Consider the following 18,429-nt stretch of genomic DNA (forward strand, 5'->3'; position numbering starts at 1 on the left):
GATTCATATTCCTATTCCTATTCAGAAAGCAATTCGCAAGAAGGGACCACATCCGCCTACGTTGGTAAATCACGCCGACAATACCTCGTTAGCTCCAACGTTGTACCGCCATCCACTCTTCGAGTGGAACTTGTTCAAAGGTCGGGTGATTAGTAAGACTCCGTCGCCATCGCTTGTGAAGTTGTTTTTTTCCAACACTTGCTTTGGATGCTCGAAAATGCTGATCCCCAGCCTGAATCCTTGGATGAGCTCGTCGAATTTTACACAGCTTGCTGAATTATTTTTAATTGCACTCCGGGATATTCCATCATGTGGTATATACTAGTACTATATAGTTGTAAATCTATTTCCAGATCGAGTTTTATAAATTTAGCGCTATTAGGAAAGATGATGATATATACGGAAACAGAGCAGGCAGTGACAGTTCTTCTCCTTCACCCATTTTTACAGGGCTAACCTCTCAATTAATGGAGAAGCCTAATGGGTGGGTAGGGATTGATTATATTGTATTAATGTAGTATTACAATCTTTTTAATTATTCGTTGTATTACATTTTATAAAAAAAATGTGCATGCTTTATCTACCGCTGAAAATTTAATTTTGTTGGATGAGAAAGTGATACATCAAGTTCTAGAAACATTACCTGGAATAACTAAATCTTAACTGCATCGTAACAGTACGTAAAAGGACCAAATATTAGTCGCCCTCAATCGAATGAAAAATTGAACGGATTGTTTTTCTTTATGTCCAAAAACTTAGAGTAGAGAACAAATAGCAGAAACCTGTAATTAAATGACGAGTATCAGGATGACTAGCCATTTATCATCAAATTAAAGTAGGTAGTCATGATCAGGAGAAATTTTACAAAGACCAAATGAAGAGGACAAGAGATACCCGTAAGGCGTTGAAGAACACTTAAAAAGATAGCTCAACATTAGGGAGATGAGATTGTATTGGGTAAAATCCGGGAAAGCTAAGTGATCCTACCATAAGTTGACACGTGGCAGCAATGTCTACAGGTCAGACGTGAGTCAGTAACTCAGAAATACCGGGCAGTTATAAACCGGTTAAGGATCTTGTTTGGTTTCAACTTCCGGAGAAGAAGGTGAGCATCCGGGGAAGCATGGTCGGGTCAAATTGGCGATGAAAGTAAGATCTCAACGGGCGGCCAACGAGAAAGATGCAGATCTCCTCCATGTGTTATTTACTCTGAAGACATTCATTTGTAATTAAGTGGGTGTTATATGTGGATCGTGTTCACCATAGATCAATTATAAATAAAGAGCATTCTCATTGTAACGCATTCTGATTTCAACAAGCAAAATACTTTAACAATTTCCTTAGAGTTCTTGTTTTTAGTGATACCTTCAAGCTCCTTCAAGTAACTTCTCATTACCGCTTGAGTCCGCGGCATTTCCAGAACCCAGACTCATCTTGTTTGATGTATTATTAAATTATCTTGAATCACTCTCTTTGTTAATTCGTGTTCATTCCCTTGTCAATTTGGTCATCTCAATCTGCATGTCCATAAACAACATATACAAATTTAACTGTGTTGATTTACGAGTAAACAGAGATGAATGTGTAGTATGCAAATATTGAGTACCATAATTCATGGCATAAGATCAGGACTATTCAGGATGATTAAAGATGAGGTCTTGAAGAGATCCAACAAGATACTGATAGTCCCTAGGATAAAAATTAAAATAATACAGAATATACATATAACGACTTTCCAAATTTGAAATGTTTTATTCAATATATATTTGAACTATTTTTGGTCTTGATTATCGCTTGAACTTGACAGCCTTAACTTATGCTAACGACAATGAAGCGTGAATTCACTCTCTTTTAGGCACGCGGAAATTGAAAAAAAAAAAAATCAAAAAAATTAGCTGGATTAATTTTTAATTGTTTAATTGCCACGTAGTCATATGCAATGATCTATTTATTCTGAATTTGTAATATTTCTTCTTGTCTCTTCTTAATATACAACGGATATTTTATCCCAACTTTGTATTTCTTTTTATTTAACCTTTAGATACAAAGACTATTTATTTCAATTGTGTAATTCTTCTTTTTTCGGGCCGAATTTTTTTTTTGGTCGAAACTGGAAATTTTATTCAACCAAAATGGAACTTTGTACAGGCACGCTAGTTCATATAAAGACTAGAACTAGACCTTATAATTACTACATAAGCACTCTAGTCTAAGGAACCTGCCTACATTGCATAAAAAGTATATAAGTCCTGTAGACTGGATAACTATTGAGAGTTGTCAATACTTGCTTCCATTTTCCTAGCTGATTGCCCTTGACATGTAATTGGACAACAATCTCCTTCAGTCTATCTCCACTGGGTCATTGAGTTCCTTGGAATCTCCTAGCATTTCTTTCCAGCCAAACATGATAGACTGTTGTTTTGAACAAGAATCTTAATATCTCAGCCTTTGGTCTTTACTTGTTCACCGTTTGGGCCAACCATGTAACTTCGTATTCCGGCCTAGTAGAGTGTACGGCAATCCCCAACCATCTCGGCAAGAAAGGCATTCCAAATATGGTTAAAGTACACGCGGCACAAAAGAGAAGGTGAGCTAGTGTTTCCTCTGTGCCTGAGTCACATAGCACACACTCTTTAGCTACTTGAATGCCCCATTTGGATAATCTGTCAACTGTAGCTAGCCATTGATTAATAGCCAGCCAAGTGATAAACTGATGCCTAGGAAGTATGTCATTCCCCATAGTGATGCTCTTCCATGGTACCTTGGGACATTGAGGAATAAATGCTTGATTAGCCACTTTGATGCTAAATTTTCCTTTCAGCAGAATTTATTCGGCTACGTAAGTATGTCTCCATTGTCAAACCGATCTCTTGCATCAATAATTTTCCTTACAATCCAACTAGCCTATTTAGGACTCATCATATCATCTATGTTTTGGGATTTTATATAGAAAGCATAGACCCACAGGGCCCACAGAGTTTCTTTTCTAGCGACGGTGCCCGAGAGTAGCTTGCAAATAGTTGCTCTGTTCCAGTGATATGCATCTATAATATTGTCACGACCCAACCCCGTAGGCCGCGACTAATGTCCGAATTGGACACTTATACGTACCCCACACCTGGAACTAGCATGATAACTCGCATAATTATAAATAATCACAAATAGCCTCAGATATCGCATAGTAGTCAACATAAGCAAGATAAGCGGCTAGGGCATTTAATGTACCGAATCTCAAAATATGTACAAAGGCAAGCCGACTAGGCTGCCGTGGCGGGTAAACCGCCCAAAGCATATAGCACATACCCATAACTGTACAGATAGAGCCATAACCCACACACATATCCACAGACCTCTACACAGAGTAACAAAATCATATGACGGGACAGGGCCCCGTCGTACCCCTGAATAAATATGTACATATGCATCGGAATAGTATGTATACCAAAATATCGGCTCCGGATGAAGGAGCACTCCCAGATAGCAGGAAAGGTGTCCTAAGTGGGTGGATCACCGAGCTGAGCGTATGTACCTGCGGGCATGAAACGCAGCCCCCGAAGAAAGGGGGTCAGTACGGAATATGTACTGAGCATGTAAAGCAGAATTACAGAATCATAATAACAAATTACAGAAAAATAGATATGGTATGCAAAATATCAAAATGTTTATCAAAAATTTAAATCATGCATAGGCTCTTAGAACGATGGTCGCCCGCCTGTCGATGGCGCCATACCACAGCATCACACCAGAAAGTTTCATATCTCCGCAACCCGACATATCCCCGTAACACATCATAGCCGACCATAACACTATACACAGCATAACACCAAATATAAACGGGATCCGGCTCTCTAGCGAGGAGCTCGGCGAACCGTAACACAGCATCACACCGGAATATATCATAATGCGCACGAAATATAACCGGCCCGGGATCCGGTGAACGAGGCAATAACCATAAGCACGAGCGGAGTCGTGAGTAACCAAATGCATGTAAACAAATAAGTAAACAAGTCACCTTTCAAAATTTGATGGCCAAGTATGCTTATCGACACTCAAAAATACATGAACGAGTTTCGGTCAATCGGAATTAGTATACAAAAGTTACGAGCTTTTGAAGTTATTTTCTGTGTCTAAACATGTTATGAGAGTCACTAGGAAAGTCAAAATATCTATCGTTTAGTAGTCATAATGATAACCAAGGGTTCCCTTAGGTAGCATACAAGCTAAGTCCAATAGGGCAACGTAGTGAGACCTCGAGATTCGTGGGCCCACCTCGGTCGAGCCGAGGCAGCGCACCCCGAATTATGATTACTAGACCTTGGGGGACTATCTATGGAAGTTTTAGCGTTATTCGGTTTCGCTTGGCAAGTTATAGATGTTTGAACATTTGTTTCAACAAACAAGGAATAGATAATTCAATTTCTTCGAATGAAAAAGGGTCAACTTTAGGCTCGGATTCCGAGGAGCAGATTCGTCCCCAAGGCTCGTATCTTAGCCTAACATACCTAGGACATGCCAAGAGAATAAAAGCAAAGCTTTACATACCTTATTTACTCCTTATGCTTGACCAAACTCAATTCCCGTTTCGTCCAAGACCTACAATTGGTCACAATTACCAAATGTTAGCCATTAGCTTCTAGGAATCCCATCTTAACCTATTCTTATCTACGAAAATTTGGGCGCATCTCCTACACATACGGTCCCCGAGAATTTAACTCGGCCAAAAATATCAACAACAAACAACAACACCAACAACATCAACAATCATACTAAAACGCTTTCTAGCGTGAATAGCATTTTTCTTATATAGTGCCACAACTTCTAACCTAACTTTGCACTTCCAATCCAACATTAATATTTCCATGTCTATTCGCTAATTCAAAATCATTCCAAGGCAATTCGGAAGCATTACATGGCATGATACCAATTATTTGCAAAACATACAAAAATTCCACCAAGACCATAATTCGTCCGAAACCTCTATTCTTCGGCATAAATATTCATAACGCATTTTCACCTTCCGAATTCATTAACAACAATCATGATTTGCACCTTAACAATTCATTCTCGTAATTACATAAATTTACCATAAATTCATAAATTTTCCCACAATCCTTTTTCATCCAATTTTCATGCAAATTGCGATTAACATTCTTCCACTCACTCCACAAGGCCATTACAACACAATTAACATAACAAATAACACTTAATCTACTTCCTCTCTCAACTCCATTTTAAATTACACACATTTACACACCTACAACACACAATTTCTTTGTTCTACACTCCTTTCCACATTCTACAACACATATACATATCTCTTTCAAGATGAAAGGAATGAAATCTTAACTTTTTCTTCCTAACTTCTTCACTTGGCCAAGGTGTCAAATTGACGCAACAAGCGGTCTATCTCCCGAAATAGCTACACCACGTTGAAGAGGGTCCTTCAATTAGTAGAATCACCACAAGAAAATAATTTTTGGGACAAGATTTAAAGGGGGTGAATTTGGGGGGTGTTGGCCGAATGGTTAAGCTTGTTCTTCTTCTTCTCTTTTTTTTTTGGCTCTTCTTTTTCTCTACTTCTCTTGAAACTTCTATTAATACAACATATTAATCACATGGAAAATTAATGAAAATAAGGGCTTGGGCCAAGGCTTGGCCGGCCACCCCTCTCTTTGGGCCAATTTTTTCTTCTTTTGTTCTTTTGGCCCAATTGATTGTGGATCTCATTTTGTAATTCCCGAAATTAATTTCCGAAATTTTCGATTTTTGCCCCTTGCCTTTCTCGCTATTTCCACATTAATGGGTCATGAACAACACACCTATGAAATAAAATCAAACATAACCTTATTTCTTTCAAGCCCAATTTATTTCAAATTTTTCCGAATAAGCAAAGACTCGGGATATAACAAATATTCAATCCTCCAAATGAGACCTAGGCAAACAGAGTCTTTCCCAAGCTACAAGTGCCTTCTTTGAGAGTTCAGTAGTTCCAGTCCAAAGGAAAGTCCTGCACACATTTGTGACTAGTTCAGTAATTTTTTTAGGCAATAGAAAAACCTGTGCCCAATAGGTTTGCATTTCAAAGAGAACACTCTTGTTAAGTTGCAATCTGCCACTATAAGAAAGCAGTTTGGTGGTCCAACATTTGATCATGGCAACCATTTTTTCCACTAGAGGCATACACTGCTGGATACTGAGTTTCTTTGAAGACAAGCGAACTCCCAAATATCTAAATGGTATCTCCCCTGCCGTAAAAGCCGCATTTCGGCAATTATCGATCTTTAAAAGCTTGGGGCACACACACCATATATGGAGCTTTTCTCCGGATTAGCATGTAGTCCTCGGACACGAGAAAAGTGTGTAAATGCCTTTAGCATCAACCGGATGGATCCCCGATCGGCCTACAACATAATAGCAAATCATCCGCAAAACATATATGAACCACTTGCATTCTCTCACATCTGGGGTGGTAATTGAAATTTGGGTTGTGTCCGAGTTGTTTAAGAGATCAGTCGAGGTATTCCATGGCCAGTACAAACAAGTATGGTGACATGCGATCACCTTGTCGCGACTTTTTTAGCTTGAAACTGAGGAGTGAGTCCCCCATTCAGGATTAGGGAGTACTGTAATGTTGTGACACACTCCATTATTAATGATACAATCCTAACTGGAATATGTAAAAACTTGAATGGAACTCTATTGCTTTTAGCCAAATAAAAATTGTTTTAGCAAAATTACATTTTTTTGCATGGATTTCCCTTCAAAGGCACTGGTCTTTAATTTTTGCCCCTCAAATTGTTGGTTTTAATTTTTGCCATTCGCTTAAAAAAGTGACCGAAAATACTCTAAGGTTCCGGGTTCGAACCCTCTCTCAGTCAAAAATTTAAAAAAAAAATCGCAAGGCAGAGTTTGGATTCGCAAGGCAAACTCTGCCTTAAGGGAGAGTTTCATGCAAACTCTACCTTAAGGTAGTAGCCTTAAGGGTAGAGTTGCTACCTTAAGGCAAACTCTGCCTTGCGAAACTTTTTTAAAATTTTGACTGAGCGGGGGTTAATTTGAACACGAAACTCAGGGGTTTTTAGGCAAAAAAAAAAAAAAAAAAAAAAAAAAAAAAAAAATTAAAGACCATCAGTTTGAGGAGCAAAAATTAAAGACCCCCGAATAAGGGAATCGTGCAAATTGCCCACCAAATTATGGAGTTCCAACTGAATATTTCTTTTTATTCTTCTTTAGATTCGATGACTATTAGTTTCAGTTATATATTTCTTCTTTTCTCGGACCAAATCTACTTATAACGAAATTGGATGGAACTCATAAATTTTTAGCCGAATAATTTTTTTAATCAAAATAATGGATAATCAACTGTGTATTTCTTTTTATTTCTTCTTTAAATGTAATGACTATATATTTTAACTACGCAATTTTAATTTGGGCCAAATCTATATATAAAAAAGTTGCTAGAGCTCTATTGTTTTTAACCAAATAAAAAAGCTTTATTCAAAATAATAAAGTTGTCAACTGGGTATTTATTTTTAAATGTCAAATTTAGATAGAATGATTGTTTATTCTAGCTGCGTATTTTTTTCCAAGCCGAATCATAGAACTTTTTTTTGCAATAAAATAATTTATCCAAATAATAAAAGATTAAATTTTATCCAATTTATTTCAACTATGTATTATTTAGGCGGATAAATTAATAAAAAGGTCGGTTGAAACTCCATTACTTAGCTAAATAAAAAATTCACCCTAAATAATGGAGTAGTGTTTTAATCAATTTTACGAAATTGGCCTTTTTTTAAGCTAATCTGGTAGGCGGGGGTTCCTAGGGCTAGTTTTTTATTAATAAATAAAACTGAACCTCTATGAGAAGAGTACAAGCAGGGGGATAGGCCTTACCTTATTAATCCTAATGAGGTAACGCACCTCTACTAATTAACAAGCATAAAGAAAATAAGAGCTAGAGAAAACTACGTATTTTATGATCAGAACAGAGTTTTTTTTTTTTTAAATTATAGTCCTGTTAAGGACTGATTTTGTAAATTATCCAAAAAATAAAGGTTCAAAGTGCAACAAAAATGGAAATAAGGTCTAAAAAGCAAAATAAAAATACACATTTGGGAATTAGGAAAGTAAATCCCTAATTTGAAGCTTGTTGCCCGCATTTCTCCTTCAACAAAGTTGGCATGAAAATGCCACCTCCATCTCCGGTGAAATCCAGGTTCTGCTACTCTTCTATGCTTCTCCATTTCTTCCAGGTATGTTCCTCTTCTCCCTTCTCTTTGTATCTGCTTTGCTTCTCCACTTTTGTTCCTTTGTTGACTCGATCTTTCTCTTTTTCTTTTCTGCATCTGTACGAGCCTACTTATGTCACCTTCAGCTGCATGTGCTTCATCGTCGCTCTCACGGTGGTGGTGTTGCTCCTCTCATGACGCCAATGGTAAGTTGCATTTTTCTGATTTAAGTGCATCTAAACTATGTTGTCTCCTCCATCTCAGGTGTGCTCCAACAGTGAAGCTCTTCCGATCCGCAACCATCGTTGTCGTTCCACCTCGGTAAGATAACCTTCCACTTATTGTTTGTGTCTTGTTGTTCTAGTTGAAATCTCAATATCTCACTCTTCTTCATGATTTTCCTCTTTTGTTGGTACTGTGGTTGACGCCCAAATCGGAGCTCTCCTTCAACTAATCAAGTGTTCTTTTGCTCCAATCCTCTTGAATTCGCTCCGTACTCTCTTCATCTCCTTTGTATATTTCGCAAACCCCTTTTATGTTGGTGTTTGTTTGTTCGGTATTTGCCACCGTGATTCTTCACAATAGATGATGACTTTTGTCTGTACCCAGATCTAAAAGTCATTTCTGTGTTCTGCTTTTTCTCAATGTGTAAATCTTCCTGCTTCCTGTGTATTCTGATGCCCTTTGAGTGGTTTTTATGTGACTTTCCTTTGCTCTTCCTTGTGGTAATTTGTGTTGACATTTCTGTCCTCCCCTTATGAATGTTCTCCATGGTATTTGTTAACTTACAGTTCTAATCCTCAGATAAGGTATTTGGGATTTATCACTGTTAATGATCTTTCTTTGTTCCACCTCCATTTCCATAAACCGTGGTATCTCAAATTGCCCTTGTCCAAGGCTTTGGTTTGCTAGGGAATGCAAGTTTATTCCTTCCCTTAACATGTGCTCATATCTAATTTGTATATCTCTGCTCATTTCAACAATTTCCTCCACCCATTCAACTATGTTCCAAGGTGGTTTCCATTCATCCGAAAGAATGTGTTAACAATTTGGAGTCGATCTCGTATTATAATGCAATCTAAATGTTTGCTTTTACAATACTTGATTGCCTCCAAAATTGCTATAGTTTCGGCCTCGGTGTTTGAAGTGTAACCAATCTCTTCACTTTCGAGCATACATTAGATCTCTCGAATTGTTCCTTAAGCAAAAACCATAAGAACTCCTACCGGGATTTCCTCTGGATGCCCCATCGTATTGCACATAATCCATCCCTCAGAGGGAATTTCCATAGTACCTTAGTGACCTTTAATCTAGTTGTTCCTTCCTCTAGTACTTGTATCATATCTCTCCGTCGTATGGGACTGTTTCATAGAAGGATTCCTAACTTGCACCAATCTTTGAATTGTTAAGTACACACGATAAATGACTCTACCCACGGTGATGCCCTCCATGTTTGATTGAATTTCTTCTCTTCCAAAGTTCCCATACAACTATAGCAGGTACTGCTTGAAAAATTGGTTTAAGCCTTCCAGTCACAGGGGCTTGCCACCATTTCAATATTATTTGTTGTAGTTGTAATCCTTCCACATTGATACTGCAAAAGAGCAAAAATAGGACCAAGTCTGTTAGTCGAAAAGGATTTGCCAAAAAGATGTTGTATTGTTTCCTCCCGTGGAGTTGAGCAACACCAGCATCTTGAAGCCATATTATAGTGCATCTTCTTCAAAACATCATCAAGTGGCAACTTGAATTTCCAACATCTCCATAAGAAAAAGGAAATTTTAAAAGGAAGCCCCTTTATCCACATATGCTTATAGGTCTTATTTGGCTGCCCTCTCAACCTTATGTACTCCCTGTGCCGATTTTACGGAAAAATTCCCCTTTAGTATCCAAGAGCCACCAAGGTCTATCCATGCCCTTCTCCCAGGATGGTGGCTGTATAGTATCAGTAATGTGCTGAACTATATCCTGGGGTAACAATTCATTAAGCAGAACTGTGTTCCATCTCCCATCTTGACTGACTTCATTCACATTTTGAATCCTCACATCATAATACTCCTCAGAGGTAGCATAATATAGAGCCCCCAATCCTATCCAATTATCAAACCAAAACTGGGAATTTCCCATTTTTGTTTGCCACCAAATTTGATGCTCTATCAAATCTCTTTTCATGAATCTTCTTCCATGTTTGTGATCCATACTTCCATTGTGCCACAACTGAATTCACCTTCTTGTTATATTTGTTGCTCATGAAAGCACTCCATAATGATGGTTTAGTTCTGAAATTCCACCAAAGTTTGCAATATAAGGCCATAGATACATCATGCATAGATCTGAAACCTAATCCTCCTTCTTTCACTGGTAGACAAAGATTGTGCCAAGCTGACCAATGTCTGCTCTTTCCCCCAATATTATTGCTCCAAAAAAATTGAGCAAACATTCTGTGCATTTCCTTAATGACACAATCTGGTGGATTCATTGCTGAAAGCATGTGAAGAGGTAAACTCTGCAAGACATGCTTAATCAATATAGCCCTACCTCCAAAGGATAGCATCTTACCCTTCCAAGATTGCAATCTGTTCATTATCTTTATCAAAGTAGGATTATAAAACTCTTTCTTTCTTCTGCTATAAAAAATTGGACAACCCAAATATGTAAAAGGAAAATCCTTTTTGATTATTCCTGTTGCCACTTCTACCATAATCTTTATATCACCTGGAACATTATGGTGAATGTACACAGAACTTTTCTCCCTGTTGATCTTCTGCCCTGAAGTCACCTCATAGTTTTTTAACACCTCCACAATCAACCTTAGAGAAAACAGATCAGCTGAAGTAAATATGATCATGTCATCTGCATATGCTAAATGAGTAATCTTAGGACTCCATTTAGGCATCCCATACCCTTTATACTGTGCTATATGCAATAAGGCATCCAAATTTCTTGTTAATACCTCAGCTGCCAAGATGAAAAGAGTAGGGGACAATGGGTCTCCTTGCTTGACCCCTCTTGATGATTGGAAAAAACCTTGTTGCTGACCATTTAAAAGAATAGAATACCAATTGTTACTGATTATTCTAAATACCATATCAATTATTCTTTCTGAAAAGCCCATCTTCCTCAACACCTTAGTTAAGAATAACCAAGACACTCTGTCATAGGCCTTAGCCATATCCAGTTTCAGAACTACATTAGCAGTCTTGGTTCTAAGTCTAATATCTGCAATGATTTCTTGAGTCAGCAACACATTCTCCACGATACTTCTTCCTTTAACAAAACCAGCCTGATTTAAAGAGATAATATCTGCCAAACCATCAGCCAGTCTTTCATGCAACAATCTTGAGAATATTTTGTTCACAAAATTACTCAAACTTATTGGTCTCATATCAGAAAAGGTATTTACCACATCCTTTTTTGGTAATAAGACCAAATTAGTATGAGTTATAAACTTTGGAAGGTCTGCCCTACAGAAAAAAGCTTTCACCATGTTAGTAATATCTTCCCCAACAATTTCCCAGCATGTTTGAAAAAAGAGACCAGTAAAACCATCAGGTCCTCCTGCACTTTCCCCATTTAAGTTGAAAACTACCTTTCTAACCTCCTCATGAGTTGGCATTGCATGAATGTATTCATTTTGTTCTTCAGAAATTATTGTAGGCACATGGTCCAGCATTTCAAACTTCTCAGGATCCTTCTCTTTTGTAAATTGTGCCTTGAAAAATCTGATAGCTTCTTCAGCCATCCCTTCTTCATTCTCTATCCAGTTTCCACTCTGATCCTGTATCCTTCTAAGTTGCAATCTCTTCCTCCTCCCTTGTACATATGCATGAAAAAACTTGGTATTCCTATCCCCATCCTGAACTACTGCATCCCTGCCTTTTGTTTCCAGAATTCTTCTTCTAAATGCAAATACCTATTCAGATCAGCCTGGACTCTATGTAGTCTCTCTCTGTTATTGGGAGTAGATTGCAATTCAAACTGAATCTTATGCACTTTGACTACATCTTCCAAAGTTTTTATCTCTTGAAAAATATTTCCAAAGGTCTGTCTACTCCATTGGGAAAGAGCTTCCTTCACCTTTTTCAACTTATGATGGAAAAGAATGAAAGGATTGGCCATGAAATCAGCTTTCCAATGATTTTTTACAGTATCTATGAAGGTTTCATTCTTAGCCCAGAAATTTAAGAACTTAAAAGGCTTTTTAATATTTGCAGAGTTAGCAGAGTATGATATTAAAAGAGGGGCATGATCAGACCCAGTTCTGATCAAATGAGTAACTTCAATACCAGGATATCTATTCTGTAACTCTGCATTTCCAAGACATCTATCCAGCCTTTTAAAAATACAATCATCACCACCCCATTCCACCATGTGTATCTACTGCCCTTAAAACCCAGATCATTCACATTACAATTTTGTATGCACTGGATGAAGTCCTGCACCTCATTCATTCCAACAGGTAAACCCCCATACTTCTCTTCCCTTGATTTTATAACATTGAAATCACCTCCTATCATCCATGGTATAGTCATATTCATAGCAGCATCTTCCAATGATTCCCATAGTTCCAATCTTTCATTTTGAGTGCATTTAGCATAAACCAAAGTGACCATTAGATCCTCCTGAAGATTCCGATTTTTCAATTTAATGGTAAGGTGTTGTGCATGATCCACCATCACCATTACTTCAAATAAATCATCAATAAAATCCCAAATCTTTCCTGACACATTCACTAGAGCAAAGATTCAGACCCAGCCTCCTTCTATACTCCTCAATCTTGTCAGCATCTTGAAAGGGTTCCATCAACCCTATAACAACAAAATGATACTTCAAATGCATTTTCAGTAACCTTTGAAGAGCTTGTTGTGTGTTAACAGATCTAATATTCCATATGATAGCATTCATGATGAAATAGTAGATTTGTTATGAGTTCTTCTGGTTGTTATTCCACTGCCTGGTGGAACACTAGTCTCCCTTTGATTCTTCTTCTTGGCTCTACCTACTCCTTTCTCAAAAAGTTTTGGTGAAATATCTCCTGCCCTTGCAATAGCTTGAATATTTTTATCAATGGAATGCACATCCAGATCTCCTTTTGCTGCAAAACCTGTCTCTTTTCCTTCATTGCCTATTTCAGTCGCAACCAATTGTCCAAATATCTTGATTTTTGAGAAGTAAATCGCATATTATTTTGCTGCCTGTTTGTTGAAATGTTATCATTTTTATCTGCTTCCTTTGTACCATTCTCCTGTTCTGCACCTTTTTTCTTCACCTGCTGAATATTTGCATCCTTCTCTGTCTTGTTTTCCTCAGATGCCCCACCTTGTTGTAATGGTGTAATAGTGGTATTCCTTTCCTGTTGTGGTACTTTGTCATGCAATTGTGTGTTGTATTCTTTATCATGCTCTTCTGCCAAGGCCTCTTCTCCTTGTTGAGATTGTGAACTTTGAACTTCCGAGGCATTGTCACCTATTTCTTGTCCTAATGAGTTACTATTAGAACTAACTTCCACTTCTTTCACTGGACTGCTTTGGCTTGCACTCTTCTCTTGTTGCTTTTCTACTACTTTTTCTTTTCCTGTTGTCTGGTTATCCTCCTCCATTGTAAATCTTTCAATGATCCACTCTTTTGTGCTGGGCTGATTCTCCTTTACATATTCATCTTGACTCTTTTACCGTTGTATTTGCGAGTGTTTTTGTGGCCGAACTGTAAGTGCTACATTCCACCTTATCCTCTTCATTACGCTTATTCTCCAAAATTGCAAAGGTGTTTTGTGTTGCTACTTTGTCTGCATCTGCATCCATATTCTTGGTATTATCTCCCACTTTTCCTATTATGATGCCACTTTTATCCCTTATAAATTTACTTCTTCTAGTCATCCATTTTTGTTTGCCATGTTTAAAGCCGGGCATATCATTGTTGATTTTCTTCCTCTGATCTGCAGCAGTCCCAACTTCATGATATTCCTTCCTCAATTCCTCCCTGTATTGTTTCTCCAATTCTGGATGTAGAGCCCTACAATCAGCTTCCCCATGGCCTTGAAGTTTTCCAATGCTTGCAATATTTAGGAAGGTAATCATAATTAATTTTAATCCACTTTGATTTCAGTTCACCCGTGATATCGTTCTCCTCAGATATGTGAATTCTTTGAGGATGTTCTGCTAGTAAATTAATTTCCACTTTCACCTTTGCACAACTAGGTCTTGTTCTGTTTGTTGTTGCCAGATCTACAACTAGTGGTTTCCCAACAGCTGAAGCCATTGAGAAAACTGTTTCTCTTGCAAAGAAATTCGGAGGCAACTCTGGAAAACTAATCCATGCCTACAAACATCGGGGTTTCCTCCTTTGGATTAAACCAAGGATCCCAGATTAATGGTCGCATCTGACAATATCTATCATGTATCTTTAAATAATAAGCAGGGGTAGACATCATCCTTACATAGTCTTCTAGCAAATTGAGACGAATTAATATGTGTCTCTCTTCTATCAATCCAATTGTACAAGGACCTTTAATCCCACATTGTGCTGGTACAGCAGTCCTTAATTCCTTTATGTCAATGTTATCATACGAAAACTTACCAAGAATTGCATATTGTAAGTTTTCTTGAATTATCAATTGTTTGACCTCCGATGACTTCCAACATAAATGTGGTTCTCCCTGAACGTAAGTCACCGATTTAGGAGGTACTACAATCTGGGCAGCAACATTTGTAATTGGCTTCAAAATATTGGCATAGCTAGTTGAAGGTTGAGTGGTAGGCAAAATCGTAGGTATGTTTGTGGTTTTTTGGATGGCTTGTGGTAGAGTATCAGGGGTAGTAGGTAGGTTTATGGTTTTTTGGGTAGTTTGTGGTTGAGGGACTGCAGGTTGACTGGTCTCCGGAGGAGGCTGTCCTCCGGTGGGGTTGGCCATAGTGGCCGTCAATTGTGATTGCTTTCAGGCGGCTAGGGCTCTAGGTGGTTAGGCCCGTGAATTTATGAGAGCTTCAGAAGAACAGAGTTTATAATACACTCTATGATGATACTACAAATGAGGATACCTAAGTAATGTAAAAATATCAAAGCCAAGAATAAAGTTGAGTTATCAACCCTGCAAACTTCAATTTATATATGTATGACCTAAAAAAGATAGCTTGCCCATCTAAAGTAACCAGAAGTATTTTTCTCTTGTCTTCTTCGTCAAATCTGTCCAACAACACTTAATAGTTCATCACATCTTGCATTTATTGGATCTTGATGAACTAAAAAGATAAAAAAAACAATCAAAAAGTTTAAAAGGCAATAAAACGAATGTTATTTATCAAACGGAAAAGGCCTGTACTATGAGAAAAGGGTCAAATTATACCCCTCGTTATACTTTGGGCCAAATAGATCCTTACTGTTATACTTTGAAGCCAAATATACCCCTCATCCGTTAGGGAACATTTGATATGAAGTATAAGCAAAAATAGTCCTGGGATAAAAATTTAGTACCACCTTATCACTTGTTTGGTTGCTAATCCTGGGATAAGTTATCCTAACATTAAAAATAGTACCGGGATAACTTATACCCATCAGAGGGTAGAATAATAATCGTGGGATAAGTTATCCCAGGATAAAATAGGGAAATTGACTAAAATAGCCCTGAGGGGAAATTTTAGGCATTTTAGGCTAAATAGGGTGGAAGGTATTTTTGTAAACAAACAACTTCTTCTTAAAAATTAGGCAATGCATATTATTTCTAATACGACATACCAAACAGTAGATAGAAAATAATACCACGATTACTAATCCCAATATAACTGATCTTAGGATAACTAATCCCAAAGATTACTTGTCTTCAAACCAAACGACCCCTTAAAGTTGTCTAAAGTGGACATCCGATCCTACATGGCTGCAACACATTTGATAAGGTGGATGTCACGATACCCCTCATCCGTTAAAGTTGTCCAAGGTGGGCATCCGATCCTACGTGGCACTAACATTTGATGAGGTGGCATGCCACGTGGCACCCACCTCATCAAATGTGTGGCAGTCACGTAGGATCGGATGTCCACATTGGACAACTTTAACGGATGGAGGTATATTTAGCCCCAAAATATAACAATAAGAGTATATTTGGCCAAAAGTATAACGAGGGGTATATTTGGATCTTTTCTCATATATTTGGACCTTTTCTCATAGTACAGGAGTATGTTTGGCTCTTTTCCGTTTATAAAAGATATCTCAAGGACCAAAAATTTCAGGCAGCAGCGTGTCACCCCATCAGCTGAGGTTAGGTTTGCTAGGATTGAGGCTATCTAAATGCCAAGGCCAAGGGGTGACTGGAACTACGTGTGCACATGAAGTATCAAACCGAATCAAAATTTATCGTACTGAAATTTAATTCACCTTATTGGACCGAATTTGAAAGTACGGCTTTTGGTGTCTATTTTTAATTATCTATTTTTGAATTATCAAATCGAATTTGGACGATATCGAACGCTCACCCCTAATTTTTAACCATATATATGTGTAACATAACGAGTGATTTGGATGTCTTGATTGACATGTGACACCAAATCATAATGTTAAGGCTTGCGAGTAGAGATCTAACTTCTATATGTGATTTATCTAAAAGCTAACATGTCAGATGTTAGACAAATTATAAACATATCTTGTCAAAATATCTTCTTCTTTTTTTCAATTCATAATTACCGAACTACCGTACAAAGTTTGATTTACTGTATCAAAGTTCGGTATTTGATTTGATATCTGCTTTTAATTACCGATTGCAGAATTACCAAAATCGTACGTTTTAAATAAAACCGAATACCTAATACCCATCCCTAGCTAGAACTAGACAAATGTTTGCATGAATCGAATAGAACACGTCAAAGTTAGGAGTCCCTGGATTTTCTGCATCATAAAATAGTCAGGACAAAACATCTATAAATTAAAATAGGTCTAGAAGTCTGAAAATCATTTATGAACAACAAATGAGGGGACATATGTAGTAAACTAGTGCTCCTCTGTTAATTACTGTTATATGTGTAGTGTTACAGGTAAACGAGCTATAAGGTGTTCTGTCGTCTGTGGCATGCAAATCTTGCAATGATTAGATTGTGTTTCCACTGAAGCATCAAATCTCCTTTACAATCCCAAATCACAATTATTGATATGTTTATACGCCCATTAATGATGAAGACGAGCAGAGCAAAGATAATGCAGGGATCAAGGCTTACTTTCTACTAAACTTACACAAATCTCTTACTAACTTCATATTAATTAATTTATTGACCTCACATTGATCTAGCTAGAGGAATATTTGGCATATATCCTGTTCGATCTTTAATAAATAATGAGGCTTTTTCTGTAGACCAACCAACTTGCTTCGTGAATCGTGAACCGACATAACCTCCCTCTTTTCTTTGTATTATACAGTACATGATTAGTACAGTACAGTATAGGCATACTGGAAGAATTAATATATTTTATGTTAGGTTTTTTATTAGTAAGCATCATCATGTTTGTCACTCAAGCTATTGTAGATGCAAGACGGAAACGCCAAGGGTAAAGAAACTATTTCTTAATCATAATCACAATTAAATTCTCTGTTTTATGACCCAAGAACATTAATATTGTTATTGTAGTTGATCAGTCATTTAAGTGCTGATCTACAAAGATTTTGCTGCTAATTTAAGCCCAGGACCGGCTCAACAAGATTGGGGGGGGCCTAAAGCCAAACTTCACGGAGAGACCCTAATTTTTTTAAAAAGAAAATATCGCCATATATATTTTTTATTTAAAATTTACTTTTCTAGCTTTTTTAGATGTGAAGTGATTAGCTGTTATACCTTGGGAAATTTCGTGTCGTTTGCATTGTGAGTAAACTAACGCAAGCTTAAAGTGGACATGAAGCCCTTGTAAGGTTAAGGAGGGTATTTGATAACTTTAAGTGTGTACCTTAGGTTTCAGAGTTATAGGAAGCGATGAAAGTGAGTTCGTCGGAGAAATTGGAGTTTGAATCATGTTTTGGGAAGGTTTCATATAATTTGAGTTATACATTGCTTAGCATTGCCTTGAGGGGAGATATAGGGCCCCTTACATGGTTAGTGAAGTTTTATACAAGTGCCAAGAGGGTTCCATAAGGATTGGAGGTCAAACGAATCGAAAAGAACGCATTTTCGCGATACCGGGGAAAATAGGGCCATAGGCGGCTGCATACTCAGTATGCTGGACT

The 18,429-nt window shown here is 37.5% G+C and overlaps 1 long non-coding RNA gene across 1 annotated transcript; it reads left to right on the plus strand.

Moving 5' to 3' along the window:
• Window positions 1-13,927: 13,927 nt before the first annotated feature.
• Window positions 13,928-14,813, plus strand: LOC132067045 (uncharacterized). Its single transcript, XR_009416995.1, has 3 exons — window positions 13,928-14,039; window positions 14,173-14,300; window positions 14,429-14,813. It is a non-coding gene; the product is annotated as an uncharacterized LOC132067045 (long non-coding RNA).
• The last annotated feature ends 3,616 nt before the right edge of the window (window positions 14,814-18,429 follow it).

This window comes from Lycium ferocissimum, chromosome 8, assembly GCF_029784015.1.
Source record: "Lycium ferocissimum isolate CSIRO_LF1 chromosome 8, AGI_CSIRO_Lferr_CH_V1, whole genome shotgun sequence".
NCBI classification, from domain to species: Eukaryota; Viridiplantae; Streptophyta; class Magnoliopsida; order Solanales; family Solanaceae; genus Lycium; species Lycium ferocissimum.